We start from the raw sequence: 22248 nt of genomic DNA, 5'->3' as shown, positions 1-22248 counted from the left end.
CAGCATTTTTATCTAAACACACTCTTGTTCTCATTAAACAAGAGTTGTTTAAGCTGTTAAAGAGCTCTGAGTCTCACTTAAAACTGCAAGTGTTTATTACAGATCACATGCAGCATGTGAGAGGCTCTTGACCGTAACAGAACATCTCCTGTGTGTTGGTTACTGCTGGACACTTTGAAATTCAAAGCACTTTGCACTAAAATATCCACAGCTGTATTATATACTAAGTATAAAATTCATATGAATATAAATTAATACTGGCAATAAGCAATGAAAACAAAAATCCTTCTGAAGCTGTCCTGGGAGATGCATGTTTCTTCCACAACAAAATAAAATAGCTGTTCTAGAAGCCACAATAGCTTTTCCAGTTAGATTTTATGTTTGCCTTAAAAAAAATCTTTAAGAGAAAGCCATAAGACAAGTAACCTTTAGGAAAACCTTCAAAATGAAGTTATATTTCACAGGCCTTTTAGAAATGATGGGATGCTGCAACTCGCCTAGGAAAGTAGACGAGCCTGATGTCATACTAACATTTCTGTGTGCATGTGTGTGTCTGTGTGTTATGTTCACGTCGAAAACAGGGAGTCCTTAAACGGGGCGGGGGTGTCATCCATTCTGAGTCTGGGTTGAAAGGCCCCTATCAAGGAACCAACACAGGTAAACCAGTTGGCCAGGGTCAACAACAATTATTCTGAGCTGACTCAAAGCGCTCTCTCTCTCTCTCTCTCTCTCTCTCTCTCTCTCTCACACACACACACACACACACACACACACACACACACACACTCAGATAAACATGAAGAAAATCTTTATAGAAAGCTCATCCAGCTTGAATTGTGAGTCATTCATTCTGTATGAGAGATCTACTGGGAGCAAATGAGGCCACAACTTGAGATCCATACATTTTAGACAGTAGACACTGGTTAACAGCCAGGGGAGAAGGCACTTTCTCATAATGGCATGGAACCTAAATATCCACACCTTTCTCATCAAATTCAAATAACAGGTTAGTCACTTCCAAATCAGACATCATGGCAAATTCTAGAAATTAAGTGTGGATCTTATGAAAGTATTTTTTCAAGACAATTTTTTATTTTATACTAAGGCACATCTAATCAGATTCCATGTAGTTTTTTTTTTGATTCCATGTAGTTTTGAAAAATGTCTTTACTGCAATACTTCACAAATCACAGCACAACATTATTTTACTGATTTACTTTGGTTTTTTGTTTGTTTTTAAAATATGTACCAAAGTCAGTGGGGAAGTACATCACTGTAGTTCTAACACTGGGAAGTGAAGGCAGGAATACTGTTAGTTCAAAGCCAGCCTAGGCAACTTAGTGAGTTCAAACTTAACCTCAGCATGACCTTTTCTCTATCTCACACTGTCTTAGTTAGGATTTCTACTGCTGTGAAGAGACACGATGACCACAGCAAGTCTTATAAAGAAAACCATTTAACTGAGTCTGGCTTATACTTTCAGGGGTTCAATCCATTACCTTCTACACCTACATCCACAGGCAACTAGAAGAAAACTGGATTGGATTTATAAGACCACCCCTAGTGACACACTTCCTCCAATAAAGCCACACCTTCTCCAACAAGGCCACACCTATAGGCCAAGTATTCAAATACATGAATACAAAGGCCATTCATATACAAACCTCTAGACAGACAGACAGACAGACAGACAGACAGACAGACACACACACACACACACACACACACACACACACAAAAACCTCTTGTTTCAACAACAACAAAAGATACCCGATAATCTTGACTAACAGAGTGAGTCTCGGTGTGGAAGACGACTCAGCAGAAGGCACATGCTGCCAAGCATGCTGATCTGAGTTCAGTCCTTGGACCTACATAGTAGAAGGAGACCACAAACTTCCACAGTAGCCCCTGTTACCTCCCCACACATGCATGGCATGTGATGCCCTCATACACACACACAAACTGCATATACACACACGCATGCATACATACATACATACATACATACATACATACATGCAATGAAAAGTTTTTTTAAAGACCTTGAGTATCATCAACTTCAGGGCAAAAAAAAAAGATATAAAATCAGGTATTAGTTTATCATATGATCTTCACGTGTTCCATATAAAGGTCAATGATCCATATCAATCTTTCATGTCCTTGCCATTTAAATCTATAAAATATAATATTCAAAATGCTGTTGAAAATATAGTCGAAGTTAAGCATTACAGAGGACAGCTACAGAAAAACTAAAAATAAAATTTACAGATGGCCCATTTATTACCAAATATGATAGAAAAGATACCATGTCTACTTAGAACATAATTTACTATTGATGGCTCCTGCAGAGGCGCACATGCTCTGAGCAGAGTTAATCTACTCAAGACTGTGGTACAAAAGGTCAGATTCTGTTGGCAGAAATTCCACTGGCAGAAAAACTGAATGTGTTTTAGAAAGGAACGCCAAGGGCTCTGAAGAGCCTGACTGTCCTTGCTCTGAGACTAAGCACTCAGGAAGTTTCATGCATGAATGTGACAAGGAAAGGGCATGGCTGAAAAACATGCCACAAAAGTCAATTGGACAGTATCAGATGAACCATCATTTCAGTCTAGCCAGAGACAGAGAGACCAAAGTTGGCACATGGTGATTCCTCCACATCCTTTCTTATCTGATAGAGTATAACTATTATGTATTATAAATCCAATGCCAAAGTTGGCTGGTCCTCAGAACTCTACATGAGATAAACCATGGTGAAGAAACATTTATGACAAACAAACTCTTGCCTGCTTACTTGGCGGGGAACAACAGTGCTTCTCTCCATGACAAATCAAGCCTAAAGCCTTCTTGGGAATGCTCTGATAGCATGTAGATAAATAAATTCCCAATTTCTTAACAGTGCTACCTTATATGTATAGAAGGTCATCAAAGGTTAGCTTTTATCCTCCCTCTTTTTCTTTTAGTTAAAATCTGACCAAAAATAGCTTCCTTAAGTCAATACAGTTTTAACAAACAATCCAGATCAGTTGATAATAGCAGTAGTTAAAAGGCCTCTCACAGAGGATGGCTCAGTGGTTAGGAGTACTTGCTGTTTTCAGGACTTACACAGTGACTTACTGTCTATAACTCCAGTCCCAGGGGATAGATGCCCTGGCACAGGCACCTGAGCAGTATACAGATATACATACAGGTAGTCACATATAAAATTTAAAACAATAGTTTAAATAAAAAAAAAAGACAAAGGTCTCACGGGTGGGGAAAATGCTTAATCAGAATTAGGATGGAGCTAAGTTACCCCAGCACCCATGTAAAAAGACCCAGTACTCCCTGTAACCCCAACTCTGGGGAGCAGAGCTTCCTCGGAACTCCCTAACCAGGCAGCCTAGCTAACTTGATTAATGCCAGCAACTAGGGAGACATTCTTTGAAAACCAAGGTGGCTCTTGACAACAGCAACTAAGGTTGAGCCCTGGCTTCCAAACTACACATACACATCAGTGCATACACCAAAATGTTACATGCACACATACACATGCTTTACAATAATAAAAAATTTAAATAATAAAATGAAGAAAGAGGTATCATTCCTCAGTTCAAGATCTTTTTAATAACTGACATTTTAAGGTGACATGTGATTCCAACTTAACTAAGCAGTCAATACAAAAATCCACTGTAGTGGAAAATGTATATTTACTTAATAGTAATTTCTAGTAATATAATTAAAGACTTAGAGCAAACAAACAAGCAAGCAGCAACAAAATCCCTTCAAGGCAGGTGAGGGGCTCAGTAAGTAAAGCGTTGGCCTGGATACACTGATGACCTGAGTCCCTGGAACCCCTGTCAAAAGCTGAACTCAGTGGAGTGTATCTGTGCTCCCAGCACTCTGTGAGGTGGGAGGTGGGGAAAGAGAACTGCCAGAAGTTTGAGGACGAGCCAGATGGGAGTATGCAGTGAGATAGAAACAATATTCTCCCCTAACAAGGCCAAAGGGGAAACCAGACTTTCCTAGAAGGTGTCTTTAAACTCGCACCCATGTGCTCCCTGTACTTGCAAATGTACACATTACAAATGTATGTGTGCATACACAGATAATAACAAAATAAACACGTTCAAAAAACAGTAAGTTTAAAGTTTCAGAGAAATACTTTACAGATTAATTTAAGGAAAGGATTATAAAACAATATTGCTATTACCAAAACTGCTAAATCACTGAAATTATGATAAAAATTATCACAAAATAAATGGTATAGGTTTGTATAAACCATTGAAAATATAGTAAAATCTTAGCAAATATTGACCTTAATGTTTAAGATGCAAATGTTGGCTTCAAGAAGCTACTTTGGGAATAAGTACTGTCAACATCTATGAGAACATTGAGAAACCAATAAAATCCTGGCTAGTTTCTCCAAGACATTTTTTACCCTTAGAAATACTTTAAACTATTACATTATTATAGGGCAAATGAAAGTTTGAGGTTTTTCTATATTATAGCTTACAATTATCAGGTAAGATTCATAAATATTGCTCTAAATATCTTAGAGAATTAAAAACATTTATAGAGAACCTATAAGACATATAATTTCAACAGTAATAGACAAAAATTAAATCACCTGGAGTAATGTGACCTGTGATTCGATGATTTCCCTCCAGGAGCCATATTAGACATATAAAATACATGCAACAAAACCATACTAACTATCTTATCTTTGTAAGCTGCAGTTTCCTAGGCCTCAGAGATTAAATAACTGAAAGTGAAATCACCCAGGCAAAGAAAACCTACTCTGCTAACGTCTAGTGCACATTGTCGACTTCATCTCCAAGCAAGACACTACAATTATAAATTCCCAGGAAGCAGCAGCAGCAGCAGCAGCAGAAACACAGCATGTTACCCAGTCATCTGCTTTTCCTGTCTGTAGCTCAGTGCAGCTCTTCTCTCCACTAAAAGGTAGCTTTCTTTTTCTACTACCCAGCTCTGGAGAATACAAAACAACACCAAGAACAACAACAACACAACATATACTTCCTCATGCTATTGTTATGTCCCCTAATTCTACCTCTATTTCTATGCAAGTCACTTTTCTTTTGGGGTCTAGACTTATTCCCCATTAACAACTTTGACCAATATTGCCTTCTTTACTTGCTGACTAACTGCTTTCATGAGACCAAAGATGGTAGCTTAGTCTAAGTATGTATTTTGTATAATATAATATCTTTTTTATTATAATATTCTTTAACAGAATACATATGAATAGGTAATTGATAAATAATGGGGATTTATGTCCTATGATTGTAGAGATCAGAAAGGCTCAGGCTGATGAGCTGACATATACTATGGACCAATTTGAAGCGCTGTCCATAGCAGAGAGATAAAAAAGGAATGCCAGGGAGAAAAATTTACCTTTTGATCGATGTGACAGTTTATTTTACAAAACTAAACACCTGAGGCCAGGTAGTTTATAAACAAAACAGGTGTACCAATGTTAACATTTCAGAAGGTAAAAGTCTTAGATGGGGTATACCATCAATTTGGCTTATAATGAGGGCCTCTGTATCATAGTACGGTGGAAGATTTTATAGTAATAGTTCATGTGAAAATAGTCACAAGAACATGTGGAAGGGAGAGAAGATACATGGTGGTAGAAGGAAATAAGGAAGCAGATGAAGCCAAAAATAACGTGGTCCTAGAGCAAACACCTTTAAAGTTAAGCATTAATCCTCTCTGCAAGAGGTGTTTTGACCCAATTTCCTTCATTAGGCTTCTTAAAGATTCACTACCTCTCAGTAAAATCTATCTTATTCTTGGAATCAAGCCATTCACCACACAGATCTTTAAACTATGTCCAAACTGGGGCTGGAAAGATGGCTCAGCAGTTAGGACACTGGCTGCTCTACAACAGAGGACCCAGTTCAATATCCAGCACCCACACAACGGTTCGCAGCTGTCTGTAACTCCAGTTCGAGGGGACCTGATTACCTCCTCTAGCATCTGCTGGCACCACACTAGCATGTGTACACAGTCTACTATGTAATTAATATATATATATATATATATATATATATGAAGGTGAAACAGACACACACACACATTTTTAAAAAAACCTTAAAATATGTCCAAGCCATAAAAATCAGGAACCCATTTCTATGATCTACTCCAAACAATGACAACATTAATTCATCCTTGAGGACAGAAAGTCTCTGGTCTAATTGCCTAATATCACTGGCAATTAACTTTCCAATAAAAGAACTAGGAGCTAAACTGAGCCCATAGAGATAATGATGCTAGGAGAGATATAAGAGTAGAGAACAGAGTGCTCTCTTCTTTCTAGAACAGATGTCCGAGGATGCAGAAGAACAACATAGGGTTTAACTATGGAGATCTCAATAATTTATCACAGCAGTTCTCAACTTTCCTAATGTTGTGACCCTTTAACACAGTTACTCATATCATAGTGACCCCCAATCATATTTTTATTGCTACTTTATAACTGAAATTTTGCTAGTTAAGAAACATTAAGAAAATATCTGATATTTCCAATGTTCTTAGTCAATCCTGTAAAAGGAGTCTCAAGAAATGGTTTGGGAACCACTGCTATAACAAATCTTAAGCTAGTTTGTTCTCAGTCAAACTCTTCCAAAGTTTCTACCTGCCTGCCAGTCTCAAGTTTGTTATGGTCATAAGTTTTCCTCTCTATGATCTTAAGAGAAATTTAGTGAAAGTTTAGTAATGGACAAACTGGAACTACTAATCAAGCTAAATTGATAGACTGCCGATATACAGATTTATTGCTGTCCTGAAAAAGAATTCAATATATATTCAATCTTTCAATCTCTTTGAATATGCAAAAGAATATAAGTAAAATGCAATGCTATATTTAAAAAAAATTAAGAAATAAAAGCCCAAGAACCCTGCACCCAAATCCCATGGGGGAGAGAGCTGAACTACCAGAAGTGCAGACAATTCTGAGACCTCAGGACAGACCGCCACTTCTGCCCACTTCTGCTCAGATCCCTGGTCCAAGAGGAAACTGCATAGTGCTTCTGGATATAGGAATATTGGAGCAGGCAGCAGTAGGAACCTGCTGATTTCTGCCCGTGCCCAGAACTGAACTGAACTGGTCACACAGCTCCCTGAACCCAAATCCCGTGGGGGAGAGAGCAGGACCCTCAGAAGTGAAGAATTCAGAGGAGACAGCTACTTTCTGCCCACATTTCAGAACCAAGAGGAAATCACCTAGTGCCATCTGTGCCCCCTGGGCACAGGGACCTAGGAGCAGTCAGGGGCAGGACCCTTTGGGTTTCTGCCAGAGCCAAGAGCTGAAAGCTAGTCACCAGGAGCGCCTACACACCTGAGAGCAGAGCTCTCTGTTCCCAGATCCAGCTGAAAGAAAACAGGTCTACAGGAGTGCTGACACACAGGCCTATAGGAGGGGCAAGCCACTATCAGAGACAGCCAGACAAGCTAACACCAGAAACAACTTGATGGCTTGGTTTCTAAGCAACAGAAACCAAGAGTACTTGGCATCATCAGGGGCCCAATTCTCCAACTGAAGTGGATACTGGATATCCAAGCACACTGGAAAAACAAGATTTAGATTTAAAATTACATTTTATGATGATGATGGAGGACTTTAAGCTGGACATAAACAACGCCCTTAAGGAAATACAGGACAACACAAGTAAACAAGTAGAAGCCCTTAAAGAGGAAACACAAAAACCCCTTAAAGAATTACAGGAAAACATAACCAAACAGGTGAAGGAATTGAACAAAACTGTTCAGGATTTAAAAATGGAAATAGAAACAATAAAGAAAGCACAAAGGGAGATAGAAAACCTAGGGAAGAGATCAGGAGTCATAGATGCAAGCATCACCAACAGAATACAAGAGAGAAGAGAGAATCTCAGGGGCAGAAGATACCACACAAAACATCAACACAACCATCAAAGATATGTAAAACGTAAAAAGCCCCAAATGGTCAGGAAATCCAGGACACAATGAGAAGATCAAACCTAAAAATAGTATGTATAGAAGAGAGTGAAGATTCCCAACTTAAAGGGCCAGTAAATATCTTCACCAAAATTATAGAACAAAACTGCCCTAACATAAAGAAAGAGATGCCCATAAACATAAAAGAAGCATACAGAACTCCAAATAGATTGGTCCAGAAAAGAAATTCCTCCCATCATATAATAGTCAAATCACCAAATACAAAAAACAAAGAAAGAATATTAAAGCAGTAATGGAAAAAGGTCAAGTGACATATAAAGGCAGATCTGTCAGAATCACACCAGACTTTTCACCAGAGACTATGAAAGCCAGAAGATCCTGGGTAGATGTCATACAGACCCTGTGAGAACACAAATGCCAAAATAGGCTACAATATCCAGCAAAACTCTCAATTAACATAGATGGAGAAACCACGATATTCCATGACAAAACCAATTTTACAAAAATCTTTCTACAAATCCAGCTCTACAAAGGATAATAGATGGAAAACTCCAACACAAGGAGAAAAACTATTCCCTAGAAAAAGCAAGAAAGTAATTTCTTTCAACAATACCGAAAGAAGAAAGACACACAAACATAATTCCACCTCTACTAACAAAAATAACAGGAAGCAACAACCACTATTCCTTAATATCTCTTAACATAAATGGATTCAATTCCTCAATAAGAAGACATAGACTAACAGACTGGGTACTTAAAGAAGACCCAGAATTTTACTACATACAGGAAACACACCTCAGAGACAAAGACAGACACTGCATCAGAGTAAAAGACTGGAAAACAACTTTCCAAGCAAATGGCCCAAAGAAACAAACTGGAATAGCCATTTTAATATCGAATAAAATTGACTTTCAAACAAAAGTCATCAAAAAAGATAAGGAAGGACACTTCATATTCATCAAAGGAAAAATCCACCAAGATGAACTCTCAATCCTAAATATCTATGTTCCAAATACAAGGGCACCTACATTCATAAAAGAAACCTTACTAAAGCTCAAAGCACATATTGCACCTCACACAATAATAGTACGAGATTTCAACACCCCATTCTCATCAATGGACAGATTATGGAAAAGAAATTAAAGAGACATAGAGAAACTAATAGAATTTATGAACCAAATGGACTTACGAGATATTTATAGAAAATTTCATCCTAAAACAAAAGGATATACCTTCTTCTCAGCATCTCATGGTACCTTCTCCAAAATTGACCATTAGTCACAAAACAGCCCTCAAAAGATACAGGAAGATAGAAATAATCCCATGCAGCCTATGAGATCACCACGGACTAAGGCTGGTCTTCCATAACAGAAACAACAGAAAGCCCACATATACATGGAAGTTGAACAATGCTCTACTCAATGATAACCTGGTCAAGGAAGAAATAAAGAAAGAAATTAAAGACTTTTTAGAATTTAATGAAAATGAAGGCACAACATACCCAAACTTACGGGACACAATGAAAGCTGTGCTAAGAGGAAAACTCATAGTGCTGAGTGCCTGCAGAAAGAAACAGGAGAGAGCATATGTCACCAGCTTGACAGCACACCTAAAAGCTCTAGAACAAAAAACAAACAAATAACACCCAAAAGGAGTAGAAGGCAGGAAACAACCAAACTCAGGGCTGAAATCAACCAAATAGAAACAAAAAGGACCATACAAAGAACCAACAAAACCAGGAGCTGGTTCTTTGAGAAAATCAACAAGATAGATTAAACCCTTAGCCAGACTAACCATAGGACACAGACAGTGAATCGAAATTAACAAAATCAGAAATGGAGACATAACAAGAAATCTGAGGAAATTCAGAAAATTATCACATCCTACTACAAAAGTCTTTATTCAACAAAACTGGAAAATCTGCAGGGAATAGACAGTTTTCTAGACAAATACCAGGTACCAAATTTAAATCAGAAACAGATTAAACCATCTAAACAACCACATAACTCCTAAAGAAACAGAAACAGTTATTAAAAGTCTCCCAACCAAAAAGAGCCCAGGACCAGATGGGTTCAGTGCAGAATTCTATCAGACCTTCATAGAAGACCTCATACCAATACTGTCCAAACTATGGAAACAGATGGAGCACTACCGAATTCCTTCTATGAAGTCACAAAATACACTTATACCTAAACCACACAAAGACTCAACAAAGAGAACTTCAGACCAATTTCCCTTATGAATATTGATGTAAAACAAACAACTCAATAAAAGTCTCGTAAACTGAATCCAAGAACACATCAAAATGATCATTCATCATGATCAAGTAGGCTTCATCCCAGGGATGCAGGGATGGTTCAATATATGGAAATCCATCGACATAATCCACTATACATGGACTGACCCATGGCTCCAGCTACATATGTAACAGAGAATGGCCTTGTTGGGCACCGATAGAAGGAGAAGCCCTTGTTCCTGCCAAGGTTGGACCCCCAGTGTAGGGGAATGCTGGGGAGGTGGAAAGAGGGATGGATGGGGAAGGAAATACCCGTATAGCAGAAGGGGAGAGGAATGAGATGGGGCCTTATGTCTGGGAAACATTTGAAATGTAAATAAAAAGTATCCAGTAAAAGAAAAATTTTAAAAAAAGAAATAAAAGCCCAATTTCACCCTTATTTATCAGGGGAAGCATCTCACCCAGGAGGAAGACCTGAAATATGTAAAATGGGAAAGAAAAGAAACAGCAGAAGGCCCATCTCTGCCTCTCCAATGCAATCTCTACACAGAGTGAATGCTGTCAGATATTCACAAATGTGCAGAACATTATGAAATTCTCTTACACTATAATATTAATTATCACATTAAACAAAATTATGTAATTGATGGTTCTAGTTTTAAATTTCAATCAACGTTCAATTTATTTCATGTGTAGGTTATAAAACAGTGTATAAAATCAAGACTATAAGCAAATGCCTGAATAGGAGAACATCTCCATACGTCGATGCTGGGTGGTGGTGAGTGGCTTCCTTTTGAGCCGTGTCCACACACTGTGTCTGCCTAAGAGTGGCCTGCCAAATGCTGCATTTCTCAAAAGCTACAGGAAAATTTTAAAATGAAAAGCCTGAAATGCGAACCCTTGTTTGTCCTAAAATTGTGAAAAGATCACCTTTACTCAGTTTGGCAGTGCTATGCCTCTCCCTGATTTCAGGAAGGTACATACAGACCATTACTTGAGAAATGCCGTTTTGTACCACACTGAACTCTACATGCTTCAAGGTCCTGTAACCTTGGAGACCTAAAAGGAGTTGAGAGAAATTGCGTACCTTTAAGGCATGGAAAGCATTTAAGTAGAGTGGAGCTGAGAATATTAAAATGTATTTGGATACATTAGCATATTTTTATAACAGGTATAAACCATAATTAAATTTCTATGGTGATATATTTAACCCAGCTTTAGCAATGAAAAGAACCCTATAGGCGAGAAAGACATCTCACAATGGAGAGCATTTCCACTGTAACTGGTTCAAATGTAATTTTGACATTTTTTCCTAATTAGGTAGTTCTATTCTATATTTACCAGACGTCTCTTAGCAAGGCTATATGTATATATGCTTTCATTTACTTTGAATACCTATCAATTATATATGTGGTTTTATTTTTACTTTTTAATAGAGAAATATTAAAATGTATACCTCAATTTATAATGAAATACTTAATATTTTAAAATAAAATGCTTTTCATTATATTTTAAAACTTCATTATGTGATATTTTCAGAATTATTCATGTGTAATGTGTATAATTCATGTAAAACTGCTGTGATTTTAACTTAAAAACAAAGAGGCAAACAAACAAAAGCAGGATCTGGTTCCTAAGTCTCCATCAGCCCCATAAAGTAAAGGCTTAGGAATCTCAGGGCTCTAAGGTACAGCGTCTCGCACAGCTCACAAGCATCCCTGGTCCTTACAGGCACATCCTCGCAGGGACACTAGACTCCTGGACTCCACAGAACTCTTTCACTTTCCAGCTAGAAGGAGTTTTTCTTCCAACATGGTCCTTCCGTGACACGCTGCCTCATCACACTCCTCAAGCCACATGCCAGCCTAGCATGGACGTCACGATCGTTCCAAAACTGCGGGCCCAAACAACCTTTCCTTTTCAGAACTGAGTTCTCACGTACCTGTTAGGGGAACAAAGATCTGTCTAACAAAATGCACAGCCCAAATGGCTTATAGAGCAAACTAGCATCTAGAATATGGTTCTTGGCCTTTTTTAGCGTAGCAGACATTTGAGAGTCTGAGGCTCCTAGTATAAACTCTCTTCCCATAAAATTACATCTAGTTTTGGGGTCTTTCCAGACCATTCCACTCAGCTCCCTAGACAATGATAACTGCTGAGACAGCACTAACAGCAGGGATAATGGTTGATTGTCACCGTTATCAATTTCTTCAAGTCATCTTTCACCAAACCATTTAAGGCTTCCCATTTTCCTTGGGGTTGCCAAGCATATTTTTAGCTTGTATCATTATGCATCTGAAAATGGCAGGCTCAGAAATAAAATGAAGTCAGTTCCTAAGTCTGGAGCTTAACCCTTTGACTTAGAATTCCAAAAATTTTTACAACGATTCCTGTATATCATTGACTTAGCATAGTAAACACATCATTAACAATGTGATGTGTATATGCCATAAAAGTGTAAACCATTCTAGACGAAAAGAACAGTTTATGACTCAGTGCTGGGGAAAAACCAAATTTTTTCTCTTCCTTCCTTCCTTCCTTCCTTCCTTCCTTCCTTCCTTCCTTCCTTCCTTCCTTCCTTCCTTCCCTCTCCCTCCCTCCCTCTCTCTCTATCCCTCTCTCCCTCTCCCCCTCTCCCTCTCTTTTTAAAATATTGTTTAATGAGTGCTCTGCTGCATATACATCTGCAGGCCAGAAGAGGGCACCAGATCCCCATATAGATGGTTGCAAGCCACCAAGTAGTTTGCTGGGAATTGAACTCGGGATCTCTGGAAGAGCAGCCAGTGCTCTTAATTGCTGAGCCATCTCTCCAGCCCCAAGCCATATACCTTCTAGGAAAGTGCTTTGTCATTGCCTACTACACTCTTTCCCACTGATTCCCAGGGCCTGGCAGCAATTTTCAATTCTTTAGTCATGTTTCTCTGCTTAATGCAGACATAAACATTTCCACTTTCAGTGGACAGTGATCATATTATAAGCAGGAAGGACCTCCAGTCGGGTCTAAGATCAGTAAATACTTGTTGCCTCCCAAGTTCATGTTGAAAAGGAATAGTGTCACAGTATTATGAGACAGAATTTTCAAGAAGAGATTTACTAGGAGGTCTGTATCTGCAAGAATGGATTAATGTCATTATCACACCACCAGTGCATTATGAGACCAGGTTCCTTAATAAGGCTAAGTTCAGTGTCTTCTTGCTAATTTGCTGCCTTCTCTCCGCCTTTCCACCAGGATGACACAGCAAGAAGCCCCTTATTAAATGTCAAGCCCTTGATCTCCCATTTTCCAGCTTCCAGTAAGTGAGTCAATAGATTTCTGTTTATTATCAATCACTGAGTCTGTGGTATATCAAGCACTGGTAAAGCTACTAAAACTTTCTTTCCAGTTTTGCCTAAATGGCTAAGGATAACTCTAGACTGATTAGAATTAGCAAACAAATTAAAGTTTTTGTTCAGAGGCTTCCCCATAGTTTCATTTTACCCAACAAGATAATGAGGTAATCACGAAACTATCCACATTAAAAAAAAAAATAAGACTGAAATGACACCTTGATTGAAATAATAAAGCATTAAATGACAGAACTTAAAGAAAATCTCAAATTACTATGGTTTCCAACTGAGTGCCTATATTAGTTTGGGCTTAGTTCATCTGAAAAGGACAAAACAAAATAGTTATTTACACAGAATGGAAACTTATTCATGTTTCAATAAGGGATGCTCAAAGGGAAGTCTTAAAGGACTGTCTGACAGCCCGCAGTCTTCAAGGACACAGTTCCACGGGGCATACTCTATAGTTATCTTCCCAATACACTTAGGTTTCATGGCCAAGATAGCAGTTAGAGGTCTCCCAACTTACCATGTCCACAATCCAGCAAGATGGAGGGGCTGGGCAAGAAAGGAAAGTGCATACCAGTTACACTTTTTACTTTTGGTATTTATTTGTTATTTATTTGTTTTCTTGAGTAAGAATCTCTGTTATGTAGCTCTGGCTGTTCAGGAACTCATAGAGATCCAGTTGCCTCTGCCTCTTCAGTGCTATGATTAAAGCCATGTGTCATCATGGCCAGCCCAATTGGGTTTTTAAAAGGTCTCCTAGCATCTTCAAACAGAATAACCCCACACCTAAATGCAAAATGGCCACAGGGCTAGAAAAGAAATGGAAGAAAGGAAAATAAATACAACTAGTATTTTCTGCCTTGTATCATATTAAAACTGAAAGATAGGAAAATGTTCAACTCCAAGTACCCCCATGTTGTGTGACTGTTGTCTCACTGGCATATGTGTCACCCTAGTGTGCACACATACTAAATACAGAAATATGTTCAAGGCATAATATTGTGTAAAATTTTGAATAGTTATTGGTCTACACAGACTGACAAAAGTTAACTTCTTTTTTAAAAGCTATTACTAAATTTGAAATTAAAAGAGATTAAATCATGGATGCTTTAAAATGAACTAAAAGTTCCTTACAGCACAGGGGATACTTAGCTCATCACAAACTACCTTTCCTGACCAGTTTATCCACAGTGACCCAGATATACTCTGTCTAGCAAGACAGCAACCTTTCAAGGGCCCTAAATAGACCTTATCTTGTCCTGCCTTATCACTTAAGAATGCTTTGTTCTACCACCACCTTAGAAAAGAATGATTTCAGCAACTCTCGAACATTGCCATCCCTAAAATACTGCCCCGTTCCGTGTTGTTTAAAAGGATGTCATACTCTGGCTTTAGTTCTAAGATTCTATTTCACTAAACATAGGTCAAGGCTACATATCAGCAGCTTTCTAGCAAAACCTGGGTCAGAGAAAGAACTCAGATGCCATCAGGTTCCTCAGATGTCCAAGTTCTCATAGATAAATGATGTGGTATTTGCATGTAGCCTACGCATATCATCACATGTACTTTAAATCATCTTTACACTATTTATACTATAATAAAATCCAATAAATTTAACACAAAAACAACTGTTACCCAATATATTTTAAGGAATGATCACAAGGGGGAAATTCCTGTACATGTTTAGTACAGACATACTTTTTCCTTCATATTTTTGACAGATGGTTAAATAATCTACAGATATGGAATCTGTAGATACAGAAAGCCAATTGTGTTCTGAAAATTATCAGAAAGAAATTTAGGTCTTCAAACCCTACTTGAATTTCTTTGATAGGATACTCATACTTGGATCGTTTCCTTAGTCTCTGCTTTATTTCCTCCACAGATAAGACAAGAGTAAAATTAAAGTAGAAACTACTTACCACAATTTTTCAGTTAGTCTCAGGTAAGAAATCCTGTAAGACACTTGTGGGGGAAACTCATAATGTGCACTCCCATTTCCCTACTAGAAGCATCTTTAAGAACACGCTGTCACAGAAACCCAGCCAACTCTCATCCCTACAGCTATACAAGAAATATTAGTGCCTGGTGGCTCTAGACAAAAATAAAAATAAATTTCAGATATTACTCCGAAATATCTGTCAAAAAAACCTCACCTAAAGACAAGAGAGGTAAACTTTAACTACACAGAAAAGTCACAGAGCACTGAGAATATGCACTATGGAACCAGTTAACAAAATGCCAAATGATCCAATTGTTTAAAAAAAAGCCTGTTTCCAAATTTATTACATGTATAGATGGACGTCACTTAGGAGAATTATGCTGCTTTCTGCTCCTTCCTAGAAGTTTGGTTAGCCAAAATGTTTGTGGTCTCACTTGCTTTTTGTTAGTTGTTTACGGTTCAAGTGAAGTAGAAGAGAAACTAGAACTTGGTGATTTATGAGGTGTTTCTCAAACTGTCTTAACATATATTTGATGGTGCACAGTTTTTAAATTATAAAGAGTGAGCTATAGTATTCCTTAACCCTGCATATCCTCTGAACTCATCTACAGGGGGGAAATGGCTACTCCTAGTAGTTCAAACAGAGAGCCCATTTGATGAGAACTTAGTGATGGTTCCCAGTATCAGCATATTCTCCAAGCGATGCCTTAATGGGAAGAATTAGAAATAGATGAGGGACGGAGAGTCCGAAACTACCTTTGAGTCAACCAAATTCCCTGGGCCCAGAAAGAATGAATAGCTTCCCTGCAATTGTTTAAAATACAAGAGTTTGCTCTCCTTCCTGTATAGTTAGCATCTTTCCCATATCCTGTATAATTAATTTCTTTTTGCTCTATATATCACAATATAGGAAGGGCAGCACACCCCCACATAGGTTCAACATCCTGAACTCCAGTGACTAAAACTCTGTTGGATTATCAGCTAGACCAGAATTAAGTAACAAATAATGTGAAAATTCCAACCATTACACACGGCTGGGAAAATAAGAACTTTCATTACCTAATGAAGTTAAATGCAAAAATCCTCCTGCATTTGCTTTGGAATTTAAAGGTCAAGAGTAAAAATATAGAGAGATCATTATGTTAAATTAAATATATTTGAGTTTGTCTGGTTATAACTATACAAGGACAAGAACAAATTACTTTTTAAATCTATGAATACTTTTTAAAAATCTGTGCATTTGTTTTGTAAGAACAGGAGTTAAAACAGGAAGCACATAATGAAAACCTATTTAGCTTTGCTGTTACAATTAAAGCCTTTGTCTCCACAGAGAATTAAAGTTACTTACTATCCCCCATTATGTGGATGTATGCTTTCACTGTACACAGCTAAGTTTTCATTTAAGAAAAAAGAAAAAGAAAACCATAGAGATCAAAAAATATCTTTTAAAAGTCCTAAATAAAAATAACATAGGCTTACTGAATTATATGTATATGCTTTAATTCCCAGAATAAGGAATATAATAGGAAAGAATCTTTAAGACAACCGATAAAATCTAATTTAATATTTAGGCTACACAAAAAGGGGAAACTAAAATACATACTTCAATATCAATACTTAAAGATGAAATCCAAGCTACTATGAATTACTAAAATAGCTTTAATTAAAAGGAGACTGAGAGCTCTTGTGCCCTACTTTAAGAAGTGCCTGCATGGACCAAAGAATGGGATGGGTTTCAGCTGTATTGTAATCCAATTCTTTTTGTCTCTTTGACAGTTTGCTTGCCCAATTTCATTCTGTCTCCTCTAAAATTATATTCAATATTTGGTCAACAATATTAGTGGAGGCAAGAACAATAATCTACACTGCTTCTTTTCATTTTATATTCTGTTTTTGCTTTAACATAATAAGCTATTGCCTTTGCCTTGGTAGTAGATGGAATTATCTGCCAACATCTAGGCAAAACCTTTCCTAATTTAAAATAACTACAAGGCTGCACATTACACTAGTAAATTTGTAATCAACTTAAAGATAATGTGTTAAAAGTACAATTAAATGTGTCATAACAGAAGAAGGCCTTGGTAATTACAAACAGTGCCAAGCTCACTAGCTTTTAAACAGTAGCACAAGACTGTGAAAAATCGCCACCCAGTGATGCAAATGAAAACTGCAATTTGTTTTTGTGTAAACTGAGTACCCTGGAGGATTACTTCAACTTCATTACTGAATGAACTCTTGCCTTCTTCTGTTGAATACAAACTGGTTACACAAGGGAAAGGATGTTTTCCTACTAACCCCATCCCCTCACTTTATGCGTATTCTACATGTTCTGCCATCTACAATGGCCAAAAGCTTTAGAATCTTTGTAAAGAATGAACATGAACTAATTAGTTGTATATGACTACTCTAGATCTTCCTGTTATCGAGTAAAGTGCGTTGGCTGTGCCTGGACCTGAAATTTCAAGTGAACATTAAGCAGGACTACTAGCTTAAAGCTAGTTTTACACCTGGTGTTCTCAGGTGGAAAAACAAAGGAGAAGGGTGCCATTTTCAGATGTAACAGTGTAATGATTGTGGCCTCTTAGAAACTGTCTATAGAGGCTAATAAGGAGATAATCTAACTGAATCTGAACAGCCCATATTAGCAGGAAATTGTTTCTAAGTCATATACTTTCTCATTGAGAAGCCAGATGATAAGAACACAAAACCAACCATTTTTTGTTCCTATAATGTACATGGTTCAGATGCTAATTTAAAAATCCTATATGACTATATATTAGATAATTTTGGTGAAATGTATCCCTAGGTTCATGGGTGCCCGGCACGTGGGACTGCTTGGGGAAGTTATGGAAGTTTCGGACCTGAAGCCTTGCTGGAGGGAGTCATGGGGAACTGGAGTTCACAGTTTCAGCTGACTTCCAGTTCTTTCTCCTTGCTCTCTTTTCTGATCCCTCAGCTTCTTGATCTGGCCTCAGGCTACCATACCTTCCCTGCTGTTATGGACAACTAGTCCTCTGGAAATATGAGCCCAAATAAACTCTTTCTCTTAGAAGTTTGCTTTTGGCTGTGGTATTTTCTCACAGCAACAAAAAAGTAAATAGTACATATAAAATACGTGAGTATGGCACTGCATTAATAAAATCATGAAAAACACACCACTGAACTTACCTTGTCAAAATATTTTCATATGGTATGCCCTGAGACTAAAGTAAATATTGCATAAAGAGATGGCTATAGAATGACATGACAAAACAGGTAGCTTACCACAACAAAAAAATTTTAAAGTTTGTCTTTATACTTTTTAAATACGAAAATTCCTAATAATGGTTAGGATTTTTATCAGTGAGGTTGATTAAGTCTGTGAATGCTAATGATGTTTTACTACAAAAACATTAATAATATTGTAAGGCTCAAGATGAATCTTAACTACGGGGAGACCCCCCCACCCCAAATGAAACATAAGAACAGAGTTTGATGCAAATGCAAGAGGTTTATTTTCTGGTGTGTTAGGGTTGACTTTCAATCAGCCCCTCGTGGCAAGTGACTGGAAGGCAACCTCAAATGGCTATAACAAGCAATTTTTATATTTTTTAGGGGTATAGGTTGCATCAGCAAGGCTACAGTTTAAACTTATTGGCTAAGCACATTGACCTTTGAATCTATTGGCTAGCAAGCATATGACAAGTATTCAAACTCTATCTGGGACCAGAGAGTCAGGTGACTATGTCATTACATTCTTAGGATTATCAAGAATGTCCCTGCTCCTCCCAAGCACTGTGGGTGGAGAATGGAACTTGGCCTAGCCTTGATCGGAGGCAGGAAGCTGGTATTTGGCCTAATCTTGACCTGAGGCAGTGGGTGTAAAGCTGGTGAAAGCCCCAAGGGTCCCCATAACCTTCCTACTTTCTACCAGGCCAAACCTCTTAATAGCTCTTACACTTTAGTAAGAACTAGGATCCTTCCTTATGAGCCTTCAACTCCCATGTTAGTTTTAGTTATTTAAAATATCAGACAGTAAACAGTGAGGTAGTCAAATTAGGAGACAAACTTAATGAACAGTAATACAATGCCAAAGTCTCCTTTATATATAAAAAAAGTACTTTCATGTTTAATAGGTAAAGGACACAATTTAATGTTTTCAGGGTTTTTTCTTTATTTTCCCTTAAACTATTGAGAAGGCTAGGCTGATTCTTTGACAGGCTTCAAATTGGCAGTTCAGAAGACTATGCGTAAGAACAGGCAAAGTCCAGGCAAGCTCAGGCAAGTCAGTTAGTTACTAGAAGAAAAAAAAACACACAAAAAAACCCAAGCTTCAGGCAGCCAATCAGAAGCTGCCCACCCCCTGGCCTGAGGCAAGGAGAGTGGGTCAGCAGCAGTTTCCAGACTTCCTCAGCAACAGTTTCCAGCCCCCACTGGGTTTTGGAACTTCCCTAGAGATGAAGCAAGATAAAGAAAGATTACTCCAGAATCCCCTAATGTGCTTTTACCCCTCACTTCAGGGTCTCCACCTTGGAATGAGAGCCCCAGCATGCTGAATGAGATACTCTGCATTTGCATACTACTTGAGTCTGGGGTATCATTCTTCAATGAGTCCTGGACCCTTTTTTTTTCTTTTCTTTTTTTTTTTCCGGAGCTGGGGACCGAACCCAGGGCCTTAAGCGCTCTACCACTGAGCTAAATCCCCAACCCCCCCTGGACCCTTATACTATCACTAATAGCTTAGATTAAAACTGAGGACATGGTGAAAACACTGAAACCCGTTCTTCCAGCTCTCTGACATTTTTGGAACATTAGCATTATCTACAGTCACCATATTGTCAACAATTCGTCACAACTTCATATGCCTCTTCTTTTATATCAATAAACAAATAATTTAAAAAATGAAATGCTGACAGTGTAGCATTTTAAAACTGCAGAAGTACAGAGACTAAAAAGATAGGCTCTGGCACCCATTTACCCAGGTTAATTCCAAATTTGCTTCATGCAAGGCAAAGAACCTGGAAAATTAAGTGCTCTGTACATGGTGACAGTACCATATTACTTATAAGATATTCTAAGTATTTATGTACATTAATTTACTCAGTTCCACACTAACCCCATTGGATCAGTACTGGTAACGTGTTTTGTGACACCTGGGATTCTTAAATAACTTCTTAAAGCTGGAAAGTCTAGTAGGCTGTCAAACCAATGGCTCTGCCTGGAGTCTCTACTTAACTGTAAACCTGTGCAGTGCCTCTGAGGAAGGCGTGAGATGACATGACAGAGGAAAAGGAAAATGAGGCAGGAAATGAGAGCCCAGACACCACACCGACTGATAGCATCAAACTGCAGGAAAGCTTACAAAGCCCACAGAACACCAGGCATACAAAGATTTTTGTTGTTGGTTTTCCCTCAATAAAATCGGTGAAACTGGAAACTTTGCATTTAAAACCAAACGCAGTTAATCAGGCAGCTCCTGAGAAACATGGATGCCTAGGCTGATAGCTGTTGGGTCATTTGAACAAAGTGTATGATCATATCAACTACGCTACATATTTTATTGTTTTTCTAGGATTTTGACAGAATTGATTCCACTTCATAAGTGTCAAACTTCTAGACATATGGTCCTGGGGACTACATCAATCACGCTCAGCCCAAGATGGTCTTGGGAAAACTTGGTCAAAACACAGCATGTCAGCTTTTGAGAAAACATACCATTAGAGTGGGGATAGAGCAGGCAGAACAGCTGGTACCGAGCATATTAGAGTAATTAAAGTCTTGGAAATTCCCTCATGAAATAGCAAATGTGGAAACCTATGAGACTTCTGAGTCTCAGTCAAAGATGCTTCTGCCAGTCTTCCTAAGAGTAGGAAAGGCAGGCCACCCCAGATGGACTTTACCTGCTAAGGCAGGTGCGAAGTAGACACCTACTAGGGCAGCTGTAGATGAACAACGAAGCATCTGGTCAAGGCTATATGACAACAGGGATTGTACAAAGCGGAGAGCCACTTCACCCACAGAGGGGTCTTGTCTCTGATACTCCATGCTGGCACTGAAGGGGTAGACAGCAAAAGGTACAGAAACAGCTCTACTGTGCGTGTGACCTCACAGCTACAGGGTGCCACTGTCATGATCTTTAAGAGAGTGCATGGTGAGAAAGGATAATGCTACTTCTAAGAGTGCACAGACAAAAAACTGAGCAAAGTTCTTTATATATTTCCTAACTTTATAGATATTTTTAAAATAGAATTACAGAACAGTGGTTGGAAACCAGACTTAGCTGGAATAAACTCCTGTGAGAAGAATATATTGCCAAACTCTAGAAGACAATAGTTTCTAAGAGGTCTAAAGGTTTTCCTGAAGTTTTGTCATTAAGGGCAAAGGGAACAAAAACCTATAGCTTTCTAGAAACTCTCGCTGGGGCCGACAGAGCCTTGCTGACTGTCAGGCACAAACTCCTGACGTTGCAAAAGGTTAGGGTCAGAGAAAAGTCTCAACTTGCTCTGAAATTAGAAGACACAGTTTAGAAAAAAGTATCATTTCCAACTAATTTTTAAAATAATTCATCGAGTTCGGATTTTGTTCCTTAAAAACTCACCTAAGAGGACAAATCCATCGGCTTCCGGTTCCGGCACGGAGGGCTTTTTGGATTCTGCAGGCTTTCGGAAGAAGTGAAACATAGCCGCTGCCGATGCTATCTGAAACAGACATTCTGAATGAGGTCAGCTCAGACAGGACCAAAAGTCCTGCCGCTCTTCTCAGGAAAGAGCTGTCATACAGTAGCAAAATGATGACTGCGGAATTCTACAGCCAGACT

General features: G+C 38.3%; 1 protein-coding gene and 1 long non-coding RNA gene across 3 annotated transcripts in view; one reads left to right on the top strand and one right to left on the bottom strand.

The window, feature by feature from the left end:
• The window catches only part of Glcci1 (glucocorticoid induced 1), a 327628-nt gene that overhangs the window by 287330 nt on the left and 18050 nt on the right, over window positions 1–22248 (bottom strand). Inside the window, exon 2 of the mRNA NM_001177442.1 lies at window positions 22030–22129. The gene's annotated coding sequence lies outside the window, so the exon portion shown is untranslated. The remainder of the gene's footprint in view (window positions 1–22029; window positions 22130–22248) is intronic.
• Window positions 10180–16443, top strand: LOC134486727 (uncharacterized). Of its 2 annotated transcripts, XR_010066099.1 has the most exons (3): window positions 10197–10424; window positions 13407–13470; window positions 15396–16443. It is a non-coding gene; the product is annotated as an uncharacterized LOC134486727 (long non-coding RNA). The 2 variants fall into 2 exon arrangements; XR_010066100.1 differs by lacking the exons at window positions 13407–13470; window positions 15396–16443 and adding an exon at window positions 10625–10820 and having other exon boundaries at window positions 10180–10424.

The sequence above is a fragment of the Rattus norvegicus genome, chromosome 4 (assembly GCF_036323735.1).
Source record: "Rattus norvegicus strain BN/NHsdMcwi chromosome 4, GRCr8, whole genome shotgun sequence".
NCBI classification, from domain to species: Eukaryota; Metazoa; Chordata; class Mammalia; order Rodentia; family Muridae; genus Rattus; species Rattus norvegicus.
Note: the sequence above shows the minus strand (reverse complement) of the source record. Positions and strands in the feature narration are given on the sequence as shown.